This window comes from Protobothrops mucrosquamatus, unplaced genomic scaffold (assembly GCF_001527695.2).
Source record: "Protobothrops mucrosquamatus isolate PMUCROS unplaced genomic scaffold, P.Mucros_1.0 scaffold677, whole genome shotgun sequence".
NCBI classification, from domain to species: domain Eukaryota; kingdom Metazoa; phylum Chordata; class Lepidosauria; order Squamata; family Viperidae; genus Protobothrops; species Protobothrops mucrosquamatus.
In genome coordinates, this window is record NW_015386964.1 from 325477 (window position 1) to 348714 (window position 23238).

Below are 23238 nucleotides of genomic sequence, written 5' to 3' on the forward strand. Positions count from 1 at the left end.
GGGGGTCTCCCATCCTATTGCTAAGGAAGCTTTGGATACAAAGCTGGGTCTCCTCCCATGGAGAGGGAATGGGCCTCCCTCTGACTTTGCCCTCGTACCCATCATGAGCAACCTGGGTAAGGAGAGCAAGCATAGCAGCAGCAGTCTTGAGGAGGAGGTAAGTGCAGCTGGGCGCCCTCTTGGGGAAGTGGGGCTGGGCTTGGTGCCGTGGGTGCTCAAGGGCCAGGCTGGGCATTTGACCTATGCTGCCCAAGGCTCCGGGCAGCCCGTGCCACCATCCATCCCCCCCTCGTGGCCTGAGAGGAACAGTGAGGTTCTTCCAGTGGACCATGCCTTGGCACTTGCCCTGGTCCCACCCCCTTCTGCCAGAGACCCTCAGATCTGTCCCACTGCTGCCCAGGCCACCACAGGCACCCTTGACGCGAACGATATAGAGCTGGCCACACCCACTCCATCCACACCCACCCAGTAGGCCACACCCACCGTGGCCACACACACCCTGCCCCCCCGAGGGCAACCGCAATGCTGATGCGGCCTTCAGTGAAATTGAGTTTGACACCCCTGCTCTAACACATCAAGAATCATTCTTAAATTATTTTTTATCTGTCTTTTAGGTAAGAAACCATTTTGATCTGTGTATAAATTCGATCAAAAATTTCTTTAGTCTTTCTGCCATTATTGAAGCAAAGATTTTGTAATCTACATTTAATAAAGATATTGGTCTATAATTTTTATTTGCGTTAAATCAGGGTCCTCTTTAGGTTCAGTCCATGTATTTGGTATTTTAGCCTCCAAGAAATTTCATTACACAGTTCTTTCAGTATCAGACTTAATACATCTTATAGTGATTTATAAAGCTCTGCAGGTAATCCATCTGGGCCAGGAGTCTTATCCTTTTTTTTTTTTTTTGCCTTTTTATAGCCTCTATCATCTCCATCATTGACATTTTCCCATTTAATATGTTTCGAATATTCTCTGGAATTTATGGTAAGTCTGCTTTTTTTAAGTACTACTGTATTTTTTCTTTTGGAATTTCCTCTGCCTTATAGAGTCTCTCATAGTAATCTTTAATAATTTTTTTGATTGTATCATTTTGAAACTGTAATTCACCTTTTGGATCTTGCAGCTTGTTTATCAATTTTTTCTCTTTTTCTTTGCTAATCATTTCCCCGGCTTGTTGGCATTTTCAAAGAAATTCTGTTTAGCCCTTTTAATCTGTTGAGCCATTATTTCCATCTCGGCTAAATTTAATTTATGTTTTATTATCTCCATTTGTTTCTTAAGTATTTTCTTTTGTGGATCTATTTGTAATTCTGATTCTAGCTTTCTGAGTTCTTCCTTCAACTTTAACTGTAGTTGTTTCTTTTCTTTGTTCTTTTTAGTGATGTAAGTTATAGCCAATCCTCTGAAATAGGCTTTAGCCGTATCTCACACATTTTGAAGCAATATTTCTTCTTTCTTGTTTATTTTAAAGAAAAAATCCATTTCCTTTGTCACTAATTGTAAGAATTCTTTTTCTTTCAATATAGATTTATTCAAAGACCATTTTAATTTTTTCTTAGTTCCTGCCCAAGTCATCTTTATTGGGTTATGATCTGCCCAAACATTTGTTTCTATCTCAACTTCTTGTATCATCGTTTTAAGTTCCAAAGATGTCCATATCATATCAATTTTAGACCACGATTTGTGTCTATTTGAGTAAGTTGAGTATATTGTAATTTCTTTGGATTTTTCTCTCTCCATATATCTTGGATACAAAGTTCTTCTGTCATTTTTAGAAACGCTTTAAGTAATATATTTTCTCCTTTTCACCCTTGTTTGGCGCTTTTGTAGTCCAAAGTTCCATCTCTTATTGCATTAAAGTCTCCCATTATACAAAGATTTTGATAGTTTAAATCTAGTATTTTTTATATAGTTTTTGATAAAATTGTTCTTGTTTATCATTTGGTGCGTATATTGCTACCATCAGTATCTGTTTTTGATCCATCATTATTCCACCATTAATATTCTCCCCTTTTTGTCCGCATAAATTTGTTTGGGATTCATCGTTTCTTTAACATATAGAGCTATTCCTCTTTTCTTTTGAAGTGCTAATGCAAAGTAAAGTTTACCAATTTTCTGTTGTTCTAACAACTTATAATGTCTCTTAATGTGTGTTGCTTGAAGACAGATTATATCCATTTTTAATTTTTGTAATCGTGTAAAGATTTTTCTCCTTTTTGAAGGAGAGTTTAGTAAGGTGACCAACTTTTTTACAATGAAAAGGAGGACACAAATAAATTGAAGAAAAAAATATCGTAAATAAAAGAAACATTTTATTCATTGCAACAATAATACAGACAACTTGCATGTGCAAAGTTTGCCAGCCAGGTGTTTTGGCGCTCTCAGCAGCAATTCCTATTGGCTTTCTAAAGCCAATAGCGGGAGTAGCACAGCTCATGCAAAAGTTGAAAAAAAACCATCAAAAAAAGGTGCCTGAACACCGTTCTGAGCATTCTATGAGGAAAAAAAAAGTCCTGCAGATTAGTCTTCAAATATCGAAAAGGAGGACATGTAGGAGGACACTTTTTGAGGGAGGACAGAACTTACAAAAGGAGGACTGTCCTCCCTAAAGGAGGACGGTTGGTCACCTTAAGTTTAGTCCATTTATATTCATTGACAAAATCCCACTCTCCTCCATCTCTTTCAGTTATATCTAGGTCTTAATCTTCTCTAGTCGATCTTATCTGTCTCTGATCTCTTGGTCTTGCTCCTTCTTCTGTGTATGTGTTTTTAACTTCTTCCTCCTCTCTTTGTTTGGATGGTCAAACAACTCTCCCCTATCTCCATACAGCCTAGTTCCCTGCTGGAAAGCACCTTCCTGTGCTTTGCTACTTCCTCCATTCTATTTTATCACTATGAGGTACACAATAAATGTACATGTTATAATTTTTCACTTCTGCTAAAGCAATAGGCATATAGAGGTACTTAGCTAAGGTATTTTTAGGAAAGGAGATGTAGTAAGCTGGAGGAACAGAGAGGAACTATATACACTGACTTAAAGCATATTTTTAGAATAGTGCACACTATTGTAGAATAGCATATAGCTTATGAATAACATATTATTCAATTTATACAAGGTTTATTTTTTATAAAAACTGTCTATAGAGTTAGTATTTTAAAGTATAACTATGAACCAAAGACATAAATCCTTTATAACTGCAATTATCCAGTTTGGGTAACAGTTCACCTTGTAGATAAGCTACACTCTTAGTTAGCAGGATGTTACAAATCATGCCACAGAAAAGGGAGGGGAGATAAGACAGGAACAAAAGGGGCTTTTGATCTAATAATTGGAGGTTTGGTAATTGTAATGGTTGCTAGGCGGTCGGAAAGCATGTGTCCAATTCAAATCTTTCAACTGGGTTTCAATTGGAAGGATATGGCGTATGCACAGGATAGGGTATAAGAGTCAATGCTGAAATTCATTCAGTGTGGCCCTTTATTTGCATATAGAACAGTACACCAGCTTTTGCAAAAGCTTTAATAAAACTTATTTTGTTTTCCAACACCCTTGGAGTTGAAATTTTTATTCCTCACAATTTTGTGGCCCGTACAGGGAAAGCTGTAAATCTCAGGAATTCCTTGGCTGGCTCTGGTAAGAATTCAGGAGGCATGCCCTGCTGATTTCAGCAGCCTGGAGATCTGAGCCACCTGGGGGCGCCTGAGGTCTACCCAAATTAACCCGTTGGAACAAAACAACTTTAAAGGAACTGCCAACTGGATTAAGCGAGGAGATATTTCGACTGGAAGAACTCTGTGCACAGACCCAGGTAAGCAACCGTACTGTGTGGGCAGACTTACCTGGGCAGTCAAGGACCCTGAGTGTGGGTAATTCGTACTGTGTGGGTGGACCCACCTGGGCATGTAGGAGTGATATGTTTGTGAGACCTGGGAAGGCGGGAGCATAGAACGTAAAAGTATTGGGATCAATCTGGGATCCTGTACATACGAAGAAAGAAATGGATTGACTATGTGTGTCGGGGGTCTCATATGCAGGGAAAAATCAGTCATGGGCAATAAGACCAGTAAGGGGATAAGGCGTCCCCTGAAAAGTCCCTTAGGGCAAAGGTTGGCAGGATAAACTATATACTCGAGGTAAAAGTATTATGATAAAGTATTGTTTTAAATGCTAGCAGGATGGGATGGAATCATCTGGAAAATACACCTGGAATAAGAGTAAAGGTACCATGACTCAATATTGTTATTTCGAGTGGCCAAGAAATCCTATTAAAAGCACTAGTTTTAAAAATTGGCTATGTCAAGCACTAAACATATATGTCAGTGATGGCGAACCTTTTAGAGACCGAGTGCCCAAACTGCAACCCAAATCCCACTTATTTATCATCAGGTGCCGGACAGGCGTGGCCCACTTTTCAACCAGTGGTACGCATACAATGGGTTGAACAGCACTGTAAAAAAAAAATGTAAAAGTGGATGAGGTGAAGCGGCAGCAGCGCCGCACAGGCTTGTGGGAAATTCAGCTGGAACTGCATGTTGCTTGGGTCCTGCTGAGAGCCCAGGATCAGCGCGTGCAGCTCCAGCTGATTGGGGGTAGCAGGCAGCCTCACGCAGTCTTCACGCAGAGATTCAACTAGAGCTGCGATAGGCATTGCCTGGGTCTTGCTGAAGGGGAGAGAAGAGACAACATTGAAGGGGGTGGGGGAAGAGATATTGAAGGGGGTGGGGGAAGAGATGATATTGAAGGGGGTGGGGGAAGTGTATGCGTGTGTGAGACAGTGAGAGATAGCCTTTTTGTAAGTTTGTTTACTCTGCAACGCTTTCCTTTCCCCAACTTCTGCTTCCCTGCTGGCTCAATCTCTCTTTCTCTCTGCCGATCCGAGCGGCAGAAGCATTTTCAAGGCCTCTGGAGTTCGCATCCATGGCTGCAGGGCAATTTTACAGTGCTCCAGCGGCCCGATCCGGGCGCTGGAGGCCTGGAAAATGCTTCTGCTGCCTGCATCTAGGGCTGCAGAGCGATTTCACTTTCCCCCCCCATGGCCGATCCGGGTGGCAGAAGCGTTTTCGAAGCCTCTGGAGCCCGCATCCATGGCCCCGGGGCGATTTTACGGTGCGCCAGCAGCCCAATCCAGGCACCAGAGGCCTGGAAAATGCGGCAGGTGGAGGGGAATGGCGGCAGCGCGATCTGCACAGCGGGTGGGGGGAATGGCAGCAGCGGCAGTGCGATTCGCACAGCAGGGGGCGGCAGCACACGATCCACGTGGCGGGGAAAATGGTGGCAGCGTGATCTGCGCGGCTGTTGGGGGGAAAGGCGGCGGTGGCAGGGTGATCCGCACAGTGAGTGGGGGATTTTGCGGCCCCCTATGGCCGATCCAGGCAGCAGAGGCCTTTTCCAGGCCTCCAGAGCATGGATCGGGCCACTGCGGCGCTGCAAAAATTGCTCCGGAGGCTTACCTGGACTTGTGCTGGCAGCTGCCTCCACCATCCAGCCTGGATCTGCCCAGCTCTTGCAGTTGCTCCCTGGCTCTCAGTGCAGAGAGAAAGAGAGCCCAAGAGTGCAGGCACATGTGGAGAGGTGGAGGGGAGCAGTCTGGCCCCGCCTCCCTCCAGGGCGATGGCGCGCATGCCCATAGGGATGGCTCTGCGTGCCGCCTGTGGCACGCGTGCCATAGGTTTGCCACCACAGGTATAGGTGGTACCTGACTCAGTAGTAGTAACTGTGAGAGGGATCTTGGAGACAATCACTTAAATATGAGCCAGCAGTGTGCTGCAATTGCCAAAAAAGCCAATACAGTTCTAGGCTGCATTAACAAAGGGATAGAATCAAGATCACGTGAAGTGTTAATACCACTTTACAATGCCTTGGTAAAACCACACTTGGAATACTGCATCCAGTTTTGGTCTCCACGATGTAAAAAACATGTTGAGACTCTAGAAAGAGTGCAGAGAAGAGCAACAAAAATGATTAGGGGACTGAAGGCTAAAACATATAAAGAACAGTGCTAGAATTAGGTATGTCTAGCTTAATGAAAACAAGAACTAGGGTTTACATGATAACAGTGTTCCAGTATCTCAGGGGTTGCCACAAATAAGAGTGAATGCTCCCTCACTGGAAGTTCTTAAGAAGAGATTGGACAGCCATTTGTCTGAAATGGTACAGGGCAGGGGTCTTCAAACTCGGCCCTTTTATGACTTGTGGACTTCAACTCCCAGAATTCCTCAAAGCAAAGCTGGCTGAGGAATTCTGGGAATTGAAGTCCACAAGTCATAAAAGGGCCAAGTTTGAAGACCCATGGTATAGGGTTTCCTGTCTGAGCAGGGGGTTGGACTAGAAGACCTCCAAGGTCCCTTCCAATTCTGTTATTCTGAGGAGGAAATAAGTTCAGTGCTGCACTGTGAATAGTGGAGTTCAGCTCTTTTGGTGGGCAGTGGCAGGCAGGGAGAGAGTTCCTGGCAAGTGGAGGGAAGTGCCTGCATGAGGCCATTAGGGGCTAGATTCAATCTACAATTATGGGTTATTCAGCTGCACCACTGACAAATAGTATGTTTGTTTGTTTTTATCCTGCCTTTATTATTTTTATAAATAACTCAAGGTGGCACACATACATAAAACTCCTTACTCCTCACTCCTTCTAGTTTTTCCACAACAACAGCTCTGTGAGGTGGGGTGGTCTGAAAGAGTGATTGGCCCGAAGTCACTCATCTGGTTTTCATGCCTAAGGCAGGACTAAAACTCATAGTTGAATGGTCAGGAAGGAGAAAAAGGTAAAATAGTTTTTAAATGTTGAGTTCATTGTATATAAGGCCTACATTTTATTTCATAGCTAGATTCTTTAGTTGCAGCCCATAGTTTTTCTACAATAAGCCTTCTTATTTGAGCTTTTCTGTCCTTGGAAATATATTTTTTGAAGCTTTCTTCCTTGCTAGTTAAGGACCATGCTACTTTGGAGCCATTTGTCCTGAGAAGAATCTGTCCCCTGATACCTGCCTGCTGTAGCTGCCAGCTCTCTTCCCCTCACCTTCATGTTAAAAAGGACAGGCCTTCTCAGTTGCAACCTCTCAACTCAGGAATGATCCCTCACCTACCCCGCATCAAGGTAGGTGGTTTCCTTCTCTGTCCTGATTTCAGAAGGCTGCTAGAAGCACGTTTTTCCAAAAAGCCCTTGGGGCAAGCAATGCCTCTTAACTGGTGTTAGCCCAAAAAAATGGGTGGAGATATGATCGCATAATGCTGTAGAGCTGCATAGTTCTACTATTTAATTATTGATCTGACTTAACAATTGGCCGGCACTTCAGTTCAAAGGTAGGTAAATAAAGATCAGTACATATAATTGCCTTTTTATTTTAGATCTTGTCATTTCAATGGGAAACATGTTTGTAAGATTTTGATCTTGCATCTCTTTATTAGAACTATATTCTGCTACAATTTTTATATGAAAATGGATATTTTAATTTTAATTTTCCCAATTATCATTTATTACATAGAACTAGAGAGTTATTATCTTGCAATACAAAAAAAGATGCTGAGACCCTAGAAAGACAGCAGAGAAGAGCCACAAAGATGATAAGGGCTGGAGGCTAAACCATATGACAAACAATTGAGGGAAATAAGTATGTCTAGTCTAACAAAGAGAAGGACTGGGGTGACAGGATAGCCATTTTCCACGATTTTAGAGTCTGTCACAGAGAACAGGGGGTTGACCTATTCTCCAAATCACTTAAAACCCTGTGGATTCACAAAGTATTGTTTCTCAGTTCTACCAGAAGGTGGCAGGCTTTCCATTATTGGAAATATTTCTGGTTTCAATCATGTGTAATAGCCTCTTTATTCCACTTGTGCAGCAAATAATACAGTCAAAGCCCCAAGTGGTCATTTGCAGCTGCATAGGGAACTCGAATCACTGGGGAAGATTGATCTTAGACAAAAACATAGCAAACAAATAATTCACTGTCATTTTTGATACAGATAATGTTCTATGGATGACCCCAAATAAACTAAAAATAACAATACAGTAATGCATCCCCTTTTTGTTTCTTCCTGCTGTCCCCAGAATCTGTTCTCTTTAGCAGTACATTTGAACTTGTTAACCCAATGCACCAGCTACTAAGTTACAATTAAATATCACATCTGCTAACATTTGGATACCATAGTAGTAGCTGTTTTTAAGAATGCTTGTTTCTTTCCTATGTCTCCTATGCAGTTTGTTTAGCAGTTTTCGTTCATAGAACCCAAATCTTTAGATATAATCCTTCCCTTGTGAGCGTGATCCTTGCCTTTCTTCTGAGGTGGCAGCTACCTGTCAGGAAGGTTTGTATTTTCTCCCAACAATCTTTGTCTTGTGCCTTATCGTATATATTGTTCTTGAGGTGTCCACAATCTGTTTCCATATCACATCTACTTAATCAATGTTCAGGCTTCCTTTTCAAATGTTAATGAATCCTTGTGTATATTTTGTGCATCTTTCACTGGCCATTGCTAGGCATCCAGGCACAATTCTCAGTGCAGGTTAGTCTCTTGAGCTTCCTCCTGCTGCACCAGTAAGAAAGAAGTTCTCTGGGTTCCAGTTGGGAATGAGCTGATTTATTTAAGTATTATCATCACACCTTCCAATCATATTTTAGAATAGTTTATGAAAAAGAATTAAGCAATTAATATATAAATCAAAAAGAAAATAAGACAACCCAGAAAAGCAAAAAGACCCAAAATTATATAGACTAAGCAAAAACTATCCGCAGAATTAAACTTGAACGTCTTGGTGTGGCACCCACAGCACAGTGAACACGACTGCCTGATGTTCCTCCAGTTGCTTCCTGCTCTGCCAATGCCTCGTTGACTTCAGGTCCTGACTTATGCAGGTACAGACAGCACCTGTGTGGAAGCTCTTTCTTGAGCTGCAGCTCGTTTGAGCTTTCTGTAGCTCCTGATGCTGCTGTCAGATGCCCAGGAGAGCGTCCTGAAAACTGGAAGGGGTTTTAGCTTTGGGGGAGTCTATACAAATAGGAAGCAGGCCCCAAACTACCGAAGGCCCAGCAAAGTTGGGCAATCAGCTAGGTTTTGAAGTATAGACCCTCCCAATGATTTAGGATAGGCCTAATGAGGGCACCAGGATACCCAAATAACTGTCTTCAAATACCTATGATAATGAGAATTGTGGCCATCCTTGGCTAACTAAGGGCCTCCCTAAGTCACATCACAGGAAGACAAGAACCATATCTATTGCACGCACACAAACACACACACACACACACACACATGCTCTGTTCAGAATTAGGGTCCTGCAGAATTAGAGTCCTGCAGCTTGCCATCTTTTCTCATATTGCCAAAAAAAAAGAAAGAAAGCTAAGACTCTACTTTCCTCTTCTGTATTGCTTGGTTGTACACTGCAGAGTGGAGCAAAGCTTCAGGAGCCTCCAGAAGAGAAGACTATGGCTATGGGTTATTCCAGAGCCCAGATGTGTGGATTCTCATTCCAAAAGTCCTAGTGTATCTCTTTTCACAGGAGGGAGAAGGAAGCCGTGCCTTCATTACACCCTTATAAGAAGGAACCCCACCACACACAATTTTCTACTCAGCTCTTCTTTCAGCTTTGTAGCCATGGGCACTTTACAGGCAGTCCTCTACTTATGAAAACAATTGGGACCGAAATTTCCATCACTAAGCGATGCGGTCATAAAGTATGCAGGTAATCCCTGCAATCCCAGTGTCCATGTCAAGGTTAACTGAATCCCTGTCATGGTTCCGAAGAAGAAGCTTTTCAAAGAACTTTGAGGCTTTGTTTTCCTTAAAGAATCCTTTTATTGCTACATAGCTTCAGCACGTACATAAGGAAGCCAAAAAATGAATCCTCCCTCCCCCAATCACCCGTAACAAAGCATAACTCACTCCTTCATTTTACAGTCATCAATCACGTTCTCCAATTAGTTTGAAGTGTGAACTTTTCCTCCTGTAACTCCTCTAGTTACAACTGACCTTGGAAATACTGTACTGAAATATTGTTGTGGCTAACTATCCCCCGAGTACATACTTTCCCACCCGCTATTCTAACATTGTCTGACTTTAACTCTAGAAGTGATATACAGGTTAAATAACACATGCGTGCTTCTTCATATATGTCAAGCAAGAACATCCGATGTTAGCAGTCTTGACAATCCCATTAGATGAGGGCACTTCCTGACAGTTTCCCACCACCAAGTCAGTGAGGAAGCCAGCAGGAAGTTGCAAACCCCAGATGGCTTACAAACAGGCCACAGGAAGATAAGTGGCTGCTGCCAGGTGGTAGAGGGTGCATGGGCAAGGGTACCAGGCATGCATGGAGAGGGTTGAGGAGAATATCCAAGGGTGAAAGGAAGGTACAACAAAGGTCAGGAAGGATGTGCAAGGGTGCATGGCGATGTACTAATGGCCAGTGCAACATGTGCACAGAGGGGCTAGTGTAGTCTGTGTGTCATGGTTCTGATTGACAGAGACAAATAAAGCAGAACTCTGAGGCTTGCAAATTCCTCAAAGAACATGTTTATTGATACAGAGTATTGGTACTTCAAAAGTGAAACCAAGTCTGAAGAGATGCATAGCAATTCCCCAATACAAAGTTAAGAAATCCCACCCCTAAAACTATGCAAGCAAGTACATTTCCCCATTCAGCTTGTTGGTGGGCTTTTCATGAAATGCCCAGCCTGCAGTCTCAGGAGCAGCCGATGACCTTGGTTCCCATGAGAGAAGCAACAGAGAAAGTCTGTTTTGTCTAGTGCAACACCTGGCAACCCCCCCTCCCTCCGTGCTATGTGGCAACTAGGAATGAGAAGGAAAAAATGGCTGCAGCCATGCTCATTCTAAAGTTGACAGTCGGCTCCTCTTCAGAAAGAAAGAGTCTCCTACAGGGGAAACAGAAACCAGGTTAGCCATCCCCTTGGGGCTTGTGAGGGTACTTATCGTTAAAAAAAATTATTAGCCTATCCGCCTTCACATTTCACCCATGTGGCCTCTGAAAGGGGGTAACTTTTCTACTGGACAAGGTATTGTAGTTTTCCCTTGTGCAACCTAGAATCTAGAACATGTTTGATCTCATAATGTGTCTCTCCCTCTACCACTATTGGACCAGGCAGCTTTTTTTGGAATAGGTCTTAAGGTGGATTCTGACACAGGTTTTAAAAGACTGCAATGAAACACAGGATGAACTTTCCCCAACAATCGTGGAAGTTTTAACTCCACCGTCACAGAGTTTATGATCCTGACAATGGGAAAAGGACCAAGGAACTTCGGACCCAATTTCTTGCTGGGCAATTTTAAAGGTAGACATTTCATTGAAAGATAAATGAATTGTCCAGCATAAAAAGGGTTTTGAGGGGAACATCATTTGTCTGCTTGCACCTTGTAAATCTTTGTAGCTTTAGTCAAGGCTTTTTTCAAGTTCACTCAACCACCCTGGAAAGATTGGGGGGGAAGGACTGGGAAGTAGGTGGCTCCTGTGAGAACTCAGGCATGGGCACAAAATCTCTACCCATCACTACTTTGAATGGGGTGAGACAGTACTACTGTGCACCATATTATTGTAGGCTACCTCTGCAAAAGGTAAGAGGTCAGCCCAATTCGACTGCTGGTTATTCACGTAACATCTGAGATACTGTTCCACCATTGTGTTAGCTTTTTCAGTGGCTCCATTAGTATTTGGATGAAAAGCAGACAAAAACCCTGCTTGGGAGGACCCAAACAGTTTAACAAACTCCCTCCAGAATTTTGCAGTAAACTGTACCCCCCTGACAGAGATAATCTGCTTTGGGGCACCATGGAGCCGGTATATGTGCTTCAAAAACAGTTTTGTTAGTTTCTGGACAGAAAGAAGTCCCGAGCAAACAATGAAATGTGCAGTTGGGCTGGAACTCTGGTGAGGAGGAGGGAGAGAGGGATAGTTTTTGGCATTTCTCCCCACGGCACCAACCTCCTGGGCAATAGGAATTGTATCTTTTACCTCCAGCCGGACGAACTTCTCCTTCAGTTGTTTGAGCAAGGGGTTGTGGACTGCTGATTGAAATCTCCATTCTCGGGAGTCATCCCATCCCATCGAGCCCTTTCCTTTCTTTCCATCCACAGATGAAGAACCCTGGGACAGCAGCAATAAAAGCTCCTCTCCAGTGATTACAGGAGTGCTCCTATGCTGAGGGGCAGCCTCAGCTTGGAAGAGGTCTGCTAAGGGTATAGCTCCTTCCTGCGGTACCAGTTTCCCAGTTTGGATCAACTTGCTTTTGGCCGAGCCCCTGCCAGTGATGTCTCCTCGGTGGCTGGAGTGCCAGCCTGCGCTCCGACAGCCTGAGTCCCATTGCCACCAGCAACATTTCAGGTTTCTCCTCCATCTCAAATTTTCACTGGGTCTTTACCGCTCTCCCAAAAGTGAGTGGGTAGGCGGCCAGGGCCCAGCACCCCGAGAAACGAAGTTTTATGAGACTTGGTTTAATGTCATGGTTCCAATCGACAGAGACAAACAAAGCAGAACTCCAAGGATTGCAAATTCCTCAAAGAACATGTTTATTGATACAGAGTATCAGTACTTCAAAAGTGAAACCAAATGTGATGACCCAGGGCCCCGAACGGAAGCAATTAGCTGGTCAGAACAATTGTCTTTGTAAGCACTGCCAACGTTCACCCAATAGCCCCCACATATGCTGACACAAGTTCAATAAAACAGCCAGGGAAGTTTACACGGTTCTTTAAAGTAAAACAGATAACAAGCAAACATATAATCCGTTCAATTCCCAGCTTGCCTGTGAACTGCGAACTGCAAGCTGCAGACTGCAAGGAGAAATCAACAAAAAGCAAACTTGGATGGAGGCATGACACCAAGTCTGAAGAGATGCATAACAATTCCTCAATACAAAGTTAAGAAATCCCACCCCAAAGCTATGCAAGCAACTACGTTTCCCCATTCAGCTTGTTGGCGGGCTTTTCCTGAAATGCCCAGCCCACAATCTCGGGAGCAGCCAATGACCTTGGTTCCCATGAGAGAAGCAACAGAGAGAAAGTGTGTTTTGTCTAGCGCAACACCTGGCAAACCCTCCCTCCCTCCGTGCTATATGGCAACTAGGAATGAAAAGGAAAAAATGGCTGCAGCCATTCTAAAGTTGAATGCTCATTCTAAAGTTGATATTGTGTGGGTACAAGAGTCTTACCCCATATCTTCCCTGAAGGCTTCCCCATTAATTTTCTTGGGAAGCTAGCAGGGAAGGTTGCAAGTGACGATTTGGTGATTGCAGGGTGCTGCAAGCAGTCATATCTGTGAGTCAGTTGCCAAACACCTAGCTCAGGACCATGTCACGGTGGAGATGCTGGGATGGCCATAACTCAGAAGATGGTCATAACCATATTTATTCGGTGCCATCATAACTTTGAATGGCTGCTGAACAAAAGGTGTAAGACAAAAACTATATGTATGGGGCAATTGAGTTATACTTTTTGACTAGCTGTCTTTCTGTCTATCTAAACTTACTTCTAAATTGTTCATAATTAAAATAGCTGCTAAGCAGTATATAAATCAAGATAATTAAACCAATACATTAGCAGAGACATTTAATAACTGATACTATATCAATTAGTAACCCATACTATATCAATAAAAGAATGCAATCATGTATCAGGATAAGCTTATTAGAAGTGTTTTCAACAAATATTTAAAATATGTTGTAGCACAGATGGGCTTTATTTTGGGGTGGATTTTAATGATAAAAATTGTAAATAAAAATATTATATGGCAGTGGAGTCAACAAGGGCAGTTGTTTCCAGGCCATCATATCATAAAAAACAGAATTTTGAAAAATCTCACTTGAACCTGTTTTACTCTCACTTAAACAGCTGAGCAATTCTCTTGAGCTACGTGCATATTGTGTCCATTTCAGCCCAGATCTTGCAGCAGGCCCATTTCCAAACTGAAGCAAAACTGAGTTGACCTGATTTTATTCTATGGTTAAAAAAATCTATCTGAATTAATACTGGTTTGCCTCTGGAATTGGAGTTCATGAAACCTAATGCAATTCCCATATGACTGAAGCTGAGCAGTTTGTACAATAAAATTTCCTTTGTATACTGTACAGTGTTTGATGGCACTAAAATTACGGCAGTGATCTGGCAATACCAGCAACAGAGGCCCCTGAACCAGCTGTGAGTTAACTGACAGTCACTTAGAGCTATAGTTCATTTATAAATAATGTTGAGAACTAATGGCTGAAAGTGATATCACTAAGAGGCCTTATGTTCTATTGAGTCTTTTGATCATGCCAGACTCTGCCCAGAATACATAGCTTTCTTGGTAGATTCACTGCCCAAATAATTTACCTTCAGATAGAAAACTGGACATGACTGAATGGAGGGAAAAAAACACCCTTGTTGTAAATCAAGCCAACCCTGAAAAAATAAATCACTTTGAAGCTTCAATGCACTGTCCCTAAGCAGGAGAGTGAGCCCCCTGAACACAGCAGCTAAAGTCTTTGATTCAAATCTGCAAAATCCAACACCAAGTTTCTAGGTATTAGGCTATGTTAGTCTAAATGCACGCCATGTTCTGCTTATCAGGCATGACATTCCTTAAATCGGGATAAAAAATAATTGAAGTGAAAGTAGGAAGAACATTAAATCACAAGGGGGCAGTAGGGTGTAGATAGTCTGAATTCCTCTACTTTTTCTTTGGTCTAAGACGGTAGGCAACCTTGGCTCTTTTATGACTCGTGGACTTCAACTCCCAGAATTCCTGAGCCAGCATAGTTGGCTCAGGAATTCTGGGAGTTGAAGTCCACGAGTCATAAAAGAGCCAAGGTTGCCTACCCCTGGTCTAAGAGGTTGAAAATTGGAGCATTTTTGTACCATGAAGGGCCTGATGGGCAATTCCCAGCATCTTGAATTGCATTAAAAATGCATTTAAATCTGGATTTGAGATAGGTATTTCCTGACTTGGGAGGCGGGGGGGGGGGAAGGGGAGAGGATCATAGAATCATCAGATTGGAAGGAACCTTGAAGGTCATGTAATCCACTACTCTGCAAGGGATCTTATACTATTCTGGACAAATGGCTGTCCAATTTTTTTGAAAACCTCCAGCAATAGAGCACCCACAACCTTGGGAGGAAAGCTGTTCCAGTGATTATTTGTTCTCGCCCTCTAGTTCCCTCCTCTAATTTTTGATTGAAAAAGTTGTCAGCTAGTCATGTCAGGAAGTTGTTGATCTACCAATTGCTGCACAGTTTGTCTCCCAGTTGATGTCATGGTAGCTAAAATCTCCCATTATACAGTTGTGTGTTTCCTGCACACTTTAATTAACTAATTAGCAAAAAGTTCATCTATTTCCTCTATTTGGTTTGGTGACCTATAGCATACACCTATAGCAATGGCATTCCTTTTTCCTCTAATATTTATCTAAATGCATTCAAGAAGGCTTTCATCCTTGGTGTTGTGTATTTCTCTAAAGGTGTAGTGATTCCCTGCATACAATGCAACTCCTCCTCTTGTTTTGGATCTGTTTCTTTTGAATAATGATAGCATTCTTTACTATATAAGTAAAGATAGCATTCTTTACTATATAAGTAAAGTACTATAAGTAAGTACTATATAAGGATAAGAAGTGAAAAGAATTCACTTCAATTCTTTATTGTTCCATGGTACAGGTTATGGCATAACAGATAGAAGTTATAGAAAGACGGATTCTGATTTTAAAAACAATTATCCAGAATGGTGGCAAATTTGTCAGCCATCTGTTTCTGGAGATTTAAGCAAGAGTCCTGTTGTGGGTAGGAGACTGGATTTAATTTGTCCAGCTGTCCAGAATGGGCAGCATGGATTTGTTTGGGCCATGATTCAGATACTTGTTCATCCTCTCATTTACCAATCTACAACTGGCCATCTCTGAGAACAAAAGTGTTCAGCATCACATGCTAGTCATTCAGCAACATTTATTTAGCAGTTATCTGTTTTGTTTTGTTTTAAAGGGAGGGGGGGTAATACATACATACATTTAATCTTTTGGGATGAGATTTTTTCCCCTCTGAGTAAATTCTGACCATTCACAATTTTCAGTCCATGTCTTTGTTCCTCCCAGCTGTTTCTTCAGCCACTGTTGTCAGTTAGGAGTGACCTTTCGTATAAAGCTGATTTTTCATCCACTCTTATCCATAGTTGTTTCCTTGACAATTGATCACAGACCTTTAATTAGAACATCCTGTACAAATGCTTTGAGTTTGCAAATCAGTTATCTCTTTGTTTAGCACATTCTTCAGTCTCATAGTCCTAGATATTTTCTTCTTAAACAAACATCCCAGAGGATTTGTTGTTTTGGTGAAGCCAGGCAGCAATTTTCATATTGCAAAAAAAGAATATAAATTCCTAGGCATTACAGCCTCATTTTTGCTACTATTCTAATATTTTTTTTCACTATAAAATTTTTATTTTGACATTTTGTTTTCAATTTCAATTTAACTTCATAAAATATTTTAAGCTAAATGTAAAGAGACTATTAAAAGCAAACCATAGCTCTGATCATTATTAGGCCTTCAACCATAAATGTGGCAACTTCCATCACATTACAGAATTACCAGGGGAATCAGAATTCATATGATACAATCTCAACGCCTGAGTAATGTTCCGTTCTTTGTCCGCTTTCAGAGATTTTATAGGCCAACTAAGGAATCAAATATAGTCTTTCTTTCCCTTATATAGTTGGATGCTATTTATTGTTTACAATTCTATTTATGAAGTATCTCTGTCTATTGATTGATAGGAAATTTGACAGGAAATTAGTCAGATGGGAAAGGTCTCTTCCAACTCTATTATCCTGTAATTCTGAAATGATGGACAAAGGGTGTTGTGTCCTGAGCCTGCTGAAGCATTCAGCAGGCTCAGAAATGTTGCAAATGGTCCCGGGCAGACCAAAAGCTGCCCGGGACCAGACTGGCTGTTGCCAGCCTTGCACACATGTGCAAGGCGCGAAAACAGCTGGATTTCTATTGGCTGACACTGTCCGGGCTTTGGACATTATAAAAGGCCTGGGCATCTTTTGCTTGTTGCTGGTTGTAAGGAGAAATCAATAAAGGAAGCTTTGCTGTTTACCATGCGTCCTCGTTTAATGCCTGCGACCCAAAAACACAAAACTGGCAATGAAGGTGGGATCGCTGCAGGCAAGAAGAAGATCTAGGAATCACAGAAGGTCCTGAAGCTTGGGAAGTCGGCATCCAGCATAGCGACTCAGCCTGCCAGTACAGCATCGCTGGAGGTGAGCTCGGCTAATGGACCCCTTCCCCAAACCAAGCTTGCAGCGAAGGCATTAACGAGACTGTAAGGCTTAAGATGTCTAAGATTGGCCGGTTATCTGATTTTGATGTGTCTCACCCGGAGCGCTGGAACTCATATGTGGCCCGGGTGGAGAATTACTTCAGGGTCAATCAGATAAGGGAAGACGGCCTTAAAGCGGCAACCCTGCTGTGTGTTTGTGGACAAGAAACGTTCGACATAGCAGAGAATCTGCCCCTGCACTTTTAGAATCAGTAACTTACACTGATTTGAAGAAAATCCTTAAAGAACATTTCCAGCTGAAACTGTCTGTAATCGCTTGGAGGCACACGTTTGAGCAGAGAGACCAGAAGCCGGGTGAGTCTGCCGCGGACTTTATTGCTGCCTTAAGGCAAGCGGCCAGGCCTTGTGAATTCAAGGATCTGGAAGAGAGGCTGCGAGATCGATTCATTTGCGGCCTAAGGAATCGAGAGCTGCAACAGAAGATCTTCGCCAAAGAAGAAGTTTCATTCCAAGATGCCTTGAGAGAGGTTGCAGCTGAAGAAGCAGCGGGCGGCACTGTGAAAGCTTTGCGGCTCGCCAGAAACCCTCCAGGCACCGTGACCATCCATCAAGAGGTCGCTCGAGAAGATCCAGAACCAGATCCTGAAGAGGAGGTGGACAGGCTATACCAGCCAGCAGAGAGAAGGCCGAAGGAGCATCCTGACAAGGCCCCAGCATCGTCTCAGTGCTTCGGGTGTGGAGGATGCCACAAGCGAGCTGACTGCAGATTCCGCTCCACCATTTGCCGGGCATGTGGCAGGCAAGGCCACATTGTCTCCCTCTGTTTGGGTCTCCAGAAGGTCCAACCTCGGGAAGAATTGCTTCAGAAAGATACCAGGGTCCCCAGCCAACACAGGGTGCGTTTCTGCGCATCACGCAGGAGTATTCTGAGGACAGGAACACACAAGCCCCTTAAGAAAAAGCTTTGCATTGACATGAAGTTGCAAGGGGTTCCCTTGTCAATGGAGTTGGACACAGGGTCTGCTCTATCGATCATTTCACATGACACCTTCAAAAAGATTTGCAGCAATAGTGGCCTTCGAGTCAAACTCAGGCCATCGAACTTAATTCTCACTGACTTCCAGAATTTTAAAGTCAGTGTAAGGCCTACTAGATGTGGTGCTAGTTGGGGGTGATCGCACGAGTCTTATTGGACACAATTGGTTTGAGGCCCTGGGAATCTAAGTGACTGGGCTGCACAGCCTGCAAATGCCAGGCCTTGCAGAAGTCTACAAGGAGTTTGCTGATATGTTTAGCTCAGAGCTTGGCTCCTACAAGGGGCCTCCCATTTCTTTACGTTTAGACCCAGCTATCACACCCATTAGGATTAAGCCTAGAAGGGTGCCTTTTGCTCTCAAGAGCAAAATTGATGCAGAGCTGGATAAGCTGCTCCAGCAGGGCATCTTAGAGCCTGTGGACTCTAGTCCATGGGAAACCCCCATTGTAACGCCTCTAAAGGCTAATGGAGAAGTCCGAATTTGCACGGACTATAAATGTACATTGAACAAAGCGCTGCAACAGCATGCATATCCAGTGCCTGTGGTAAGCCACATTCTGGCCTCCCTCAAGGGGGGGCGTCTCTTTGCAAAACTTGATTTGGCTCAGGCCTACCAACAGCTACCTGTTGATGAGGCAACAGCTGAGGCTCAAACTATTGTAACACACAGAAGAGCCTTTAAAGTCAAAAGACTACAGTTTGGGGTTAATGTAGCCCCTGGCATCTTCCAAAGTGTAATGGAGCGCATGCTCCGTGGTATTCCTGGGGTCTGTCCCTACTTTGATGACGTCCTCATTGCTGGGGAGTCATCCCTAAACTTAGCTGAGAGACTAAGGGCTGTCTTGCTTCGTTTCCGCCAAGCGGGTCTGAAACTGAAGCAAGACAAGTGTAAAATTGGAGTTTCTTCCACTGAATTCTTAGGATTCAGAATTGATGCTCAAGGCATCCATCCTGCTGAATCCAAGCTTTAAGCAATTCAGCAGGCCCCAAGTCCCAAGTCCAAAAGTGAGCTGCAAGCTTTCTTGGGACTCTTAAATTTCTATCATGCATTTCTCCCTCATAAGACTGCAGTGGCAGAGCCGCTACACCGGCTCTTAGATAAACAAGCTCCATGGCAGTGGACTAAGGTCCATGACAGGAGTTTCAATGAGGTTAAGGCCTTGCTCTCTTCAAATGCTGTATTAGCACATTTTAATGAGCAATTGCCTGTATGCATCGCATGTGATGCATCCCCTTATATGGGGTGGGAGCAGTACTTAGTCACCTGAAGGCTGATGGGACCCAAGTCCCTGTGGCCTACTATTCAAGGACTCTGTCATCTGCAGAGCGTAATTATGCTCAGATTGACAGAGAAGCCTTGGCCATAGTGGCTGGCATAAAGAAATTTCATGATTTCTTATATGGCTGCCACTTCACGGTCTACACAGACCATAAGTCTTTGCTGGGTTTGTTTACCACAAACAAACAAACACCACACATTATTTCCCCACGTATGCTGAGATGGTCTATTTTCCTGTCACCATATGACCACACTTTAATTCACAAACCTGGAAAGGAAATGGGCCATGCAGATGGCCTCAGCAGATTACCTCTAAAACAGATAGAGGCAGATCCTGCTCCTGCTATTAACATTCTCTCCATTCAGGAGTTACCTGAATCTCCCCTCAATGCTAGGGACGTGGCTGCAGAAACTGCCACTAATCACACGCTTACACACGTGCTGACATGGGTGTTGTCAGGATGGCCTGACACGTGTCCAAATACTGAGTTTCAAAGCTTCTGGCAAAGGAAGCACGAGCTTTCTACTTTCAGAGGGTGCCTGTTGTGGGGTAGTAGGGTAGTCATCCCAGCCTCATTGAGGTCTAGAATCTTGCTCTCTCTGCATGAGGGACATCCAGGCATAGTATGGATGAAAGCGCTTGTGCGCAGCCATCTCTGGTGGCCTGGTTCCATAAAGCCATTGAGGCCCAGATGCACGGGTGCCAAGTGTGCCAACAGTCAAGGCCTGAAATGCCTCAGGCCCCAGTTCATAGGTGGGAGGAAACACAAGCCCCTTGGTCAAGGGTACATATAGATTACGCTGGGCCCTTTCAGGGGCAATTCTTCCTTCTCCTTGTTGACAGCCATTCCAAGTGGCTAGAGGTTGTTCCTGTTTCCTCCACTACTACTGCCAGGACCACCCAGGTGTTGACAGGGATCTTCGCCTCACATGGACTTCCAGATGTCCTGGTTTCAGATAATGGCCTCCAATTTACCTCTTTTGAGTTCCAGGTTTTTCTTCAGGCCAACTTGATCCGGCATGCGACTTCTCCATTCCACCCATCTTCCAACGGCCAGGCAGAGAGGATGGTGTGCACTACTAAAGATGCCCTCAAAAGACTAACTTATGGCAGCTGGCATCACAGATTAGCTGACTTCCTTCTTGCACACCGCACCACACCTTGCACAGCCACAGGGAAGAGCCCAGCAGAACTCCGCTGGGGTCGCCGCCTCATTACGAAACTGGACAGGTTGCACTCAGACCGGGTGGCGTCACAGGTGTCACAGCCGTGGGCACCTAGGAGACTACAGGTGGGCAATCTGGTCTGGGCAAGGAACTATGGTCCTGGACATCTCTGGGTCACTGCAGTAGTATGCAAGGTCTCTGGGCCACTGTCATGCGAAGTGGCCTTGGACGATGGGCGCATCATCCGACAACACATAGACCAACTGTGCTGGAGGCTTTCCAGAAACTCTTCCGCTCTTGGCTCTGCTCTCGGGGGGGAGGAGGACCATAATCCTAATTCTGGACCACAGTCTTCCAGCTCCAACGGGGGCTCACATGCTACAGTACATGTTCCTGTGGCAGAATGGGGACATTCACAGAATTCAGTTATTGCTCCAAATCGGGGTTCATCCCAGGCTTCCGCAAGTGCTCCAAACAGGAATTCTCCTAAAAGGGGGTTTGCCATGGAGGCAGCTCCTGACTCGGGCACCTCCAGCACACACACGGGGCCAATGGGGTACTGGGGCACATCAGCCACTCAGGCCACTCCAGCTGCTAGTCTTGGGCTCGAGGGACAGTGCTCCCAAGAGGAGTCCATTGTGGATTTAGGGAATTCCACCCCACCACTGGACTTGGGGAATTCCACCCCTCCAAGGAACCTGGCTGGAATTCAGAGGATTCAGCCAGTCAGCAGCTGGGTGGGGCACCTGAGCTTTTGGGGCATCAAAGTCCTGGCCTGCTTAGCCTGGTAGGCGAACTGGCAGACCAGGCACACTCACCGGCCATTAGAAGGTCACAGCGGGCCAAGGGCCCACCTAAACATCTTGAGGACTATGTGAGGTTTCTGTCAATTCTAAGGGAACCTTACTAGTCCTTAAACAAGATGTAGAACAAACAATCAGTGAAGGAGTGCTATCTTCAACTTATTATTTGTTGTATTTTCTTTATAAGAATTATTAATGTAAGAGTGCTCTGCCTGTGTGCAGGCAATTGTGATTTCCACTAACCCCCAGTCCCTTGAACACATGTACCTGTGCTGTTACATCATAAGGTATATTGTTTTATCTAGGGGGGAGGGGTGTTGTGTCCTGAGCCTGCTGAATGCTTCAGCAGGCTCAGAAATGTTGCAAATGGTCCCGGGCAGACCAAAAGCTGCCCGGGACCAGACTGGTTGTCGCCAGCCTTGCACGCATGCGCAAGGCGCGAAAACAGCCAGATTTCTATTGGCTGATACTGTCAGGGTTTTGGACATTATAAAAGGCCTGCACGTCTTTTGCTTGTTGCTGGTTGTAAGGAGAAATCAATAAAGAAAGCTTTGCTGTTCACCATGCGTCCTCGTTTAATGTCTGCGACCCGAAAACACAAAAAAGGGATTTGATATTCTGATCTCTCAGTTACTTAAATTTTACATCAGGCCTGTGTAAGTTTTTCTGAGCTTAGACCACATTCAGCTTATTTGAACATATTGAGAGATGTACACCTCTCCTCCCAAAAATACATAGGACAATATGCATAAGGTAATGACATAAACTAATTTTAATTGCATTAAAATGTGTAAGTAGTTCAGGTGTTGGACTAAGATTGAAACTCAGCTTCAACTTTCCCTTACTATGGAAGCTCATAAAGTGACTTTGGAGCAGTCATTTTCAGCCAAGCATTCTTTCAAAATTATGATGAGAAAAACTGGAGTATTGTATATGCAACTTTTGTAACAGCATGGACATCTAATAAGCAACTTTAATTATTTCCCATATATTTCCTGCTAAAGTTTAGAGGGGTTCTGAAGGTCATAATTGCTACTTTTGCAGAAACTGTCTATAGCCTTGGGGCCTTGAGTGGTATATCTCCACTATATTAATAACAAATAGTTTCTTAAAGTGATTTCAAATAGACTACAAGCCACTGAAGCAGATCAAAGCCTGATGTTATATGGTCTGTAAGAAGAACAGTAGCTAACAATGCACAAACTATAATTTTAGAATTCAAGGACTCATGTTCAGCAAAAGTTATTGAAAACCTAGAATTCAGAAAGGGTACTGCTAACATATAAGCTAAAGGGCACATGGCCTTTCAGAAAGACTTCCAAGCAAATTCCATGATGCACCCTTGATTTCAGAGGAATCCTATTCCATCCAAAATAAGTATTTCTCCCAATCTCAGATCCTATAATGGTTTATATTATAACATCCATACTTTCCCTGGTATCAATCATGAAAGAGATTTATTTAAGAAATAAAGGAGATCAGTTTTCAGCTGACCTTAGCCAGATAGATGTCTTCCATAACAGACTCCAGATGACCTCTCTCACTTCTTGGCATAGATATTAAAAAACAGAGGGAATAAATGTGTAGGAATAGAATAGAATAGAATAGAATACTTTATTGGCCAAGTGTGATTGGACACACAAGGAATTTGTCTGCAGTGCGTAAGCTCTCAGTGTACATACAAACAGCAAA

The 23238-nt window shown here is 43.6% G+C and overlaps 1 pseudogene; it reads left to right on the plus strand.

The window, feature by feature from the left end:
- Positions 1-17315: 17315 nt before the first annotated feature.
- LOC114922706 lies at positions 17316-20197 on the plus strand (annotated as a pseudogene).
- Positions 20198-23238: the final 3041 nt, after the last annotated feature.